Source organism: Gavialis gangeticus, unplaced genomic scaffold (assembly GCF_001723915.1).
Source record: "Gavialis gangeticus isolate Ggan-Ray unplaced genomic scaffold, GavGan_comp1, whole genome shotgun sequence".
Lineage (NCBI taxonomy): Eukaryota > Metazoa > Chordata > Crocodylia > Gavialidae > Gavialis > Gavialis gangeticus.
Window position 1 is genome coordinate 29,272,234 of NW_017728998.1, and position 2,243 is coordinate 29,274,476.

A 2,243-nucleotide genomic window follows, 5' to 3' on the forward strand; every position below is an offset into this window, starting at 1 on the left:
ATGCTGCTCTCCAAGCTGCCAGGCTGCATATCAGCAATTGGATCAGTAACAGCCGATATGACTTATTAATAATTGGCCATCTGTATCAGCCCCAAAATTCTTCATTCTTTATTGGTGCACCAATAAACAAATAATAATAATAATATAATAATAATAATATAATAATAATAATAATAGAAACAAAGAAGAAAAAGTACAACATATTTGTCCTCTTACAGGAGCCAAGAAATTGGAATGTTTTGTATTAATTATTTTGCATCTATGTGAGCATTTTAAATGGAGCTTTGCTTGGAGGATGTTGTGTTTGTGGCTTGTGAAAGTAGGCAGTGGAAAGCTGGGGCTCATGGGGCTTAGCACCCCCAAATATAGGTTCACTGCTCCAGTGCCACTGCTGTGCCCTGCCACCACAACACTGCACCCAATGCCTCTGCTGTGTGCCAGCCCCACAATGGCTCTGCAGGAGGGAGGGGTGGCCCCGCACCCCTGTATACCACCCCCAGACCCTGCCCTGTGCCACCCCCACATGCCCAGCCCCCACACATAATATTTTCTCCTGCCACCACTACTTGTGAACCAATGTCATTTTTGAGAGGTGCCGCATTAAACCCCAGGGATTCATGGGATTTTGAGAGACTGCAGACACTCAACAATATCACTGAGATAGCAGAAATGTCATTTGTTGGTTGTCTTTTCCCCTGAGGGCTGAGGGAGAGGGTACTGAAAACAAAAGATGGAAGGTTAGAGTGGATTTATGAAAGCTGTTCTGGTGTGCCAGCAGCTTCCCAGTCCTAACATAGCACACTGTTCTAGTTAATATTTTTCATAAAATGAGAAGACTAGTCAGTCAATTAAAGTAAGTTTCTAAGATTTTTACCACTTACACCATGAATCTGACTCTTTCTTAAAATGTTGTGATGAACTTGTTATAGTCACTCATAGTGCTACTGTTTAACTATAAAAGGATAAAAATGCCCTGATAATTAGCAGGTATTTAGGAACACTAATGCACTATATGCATGTATGGGGAGGGAATAACCCAGAGTGACTCCTAATTCCTGACCTAGTCTACTGTGAACAGTGTGTGGTTAAACCCTCTGCAAATTCTCTGTAAGGTTCTTTCAATCTTTCAAGTATTACCTCCATAATACCTCCCAGGGCAACAGCTTTGCACAGGGCAGTGGTGGCAGCTGTAGTTGCATGACTGACTACTCTCTGTGGTAGCAGCAGCCATTTTTGTGCACCCTACCAAAAGGTGGTACCCCAGACTGCTGCCTTAGCTGCCCCTTTTCCCTCTTCCCATTTATGCCAGTGCTGGTTCTTCTAATCCAAGCAAAAATGTTTATGTGACATTTAGGACAGAATTAACAGTGAGTGAACAGAAGAGAAAACCTGGAACTGATTACTGTCCACTTGCAATGTTGGTGGAATCTCCACAAACTGCACAGACACATTGAACTGACATGGGCAATACAGAAGCATGTGGCAAACTGACAGTGATAATGTTGTGCAATGATTAGCAAGGATCCATCAGATGCTGTTTTCAGGAAGTACTCATCATGAACACTGAAAAAGGTATTGGATCCTCAAACAAGTCCTTGAAGTTACCCAACTCGCACCATTTTCCTGTTGCATGAATGTATGTTGTAACTGCATATGGTGTGACACATTTTAGATATCTGTTGTGGGATGTAACCTTTCAGAAGGGATTGAGTGGAGACAGTTGAATCTGTGCATCACAGTTCTTTCCTTCTACTGGCTCCATTTGCAGTATGAATGGTGCAGACCCAGTGGTACAGATGGGTGCCCTTATGATGAATAAACAAGTCTTGAGATAAAATAAGTGTTACCCTTGTCTATCACCAAAGGACACCCCACCACTGCAAGTTGGGATATTTCTATATTGTGTCTGAAACTGGACTGCAAGACATCAAAACATTAGAATCAGACCCATGGGAGCTTCTGAGCAATTCATTTAATAATTTCAGTGTTCCAGCTTAACTTTTGTGGCCCTGTGACTCTAATGCTTACTTCAAAGGCAACTCCCCCTCCCTTCTTCAGAGCCACTTATAAAACAAAATTGTATCCTCTCAAGGCAACATCAGCACTTCAAGTATGCTGTCTTTAACCATACACAAAGGTGGTATTTCTGACTGGATGAGAGGGTGATATTTATATGACTTTTGGCTACCCTAAATTGCTGTATTTTTATTTACTTTAAGAGTAATGTGACTGTGGCCAAAGCA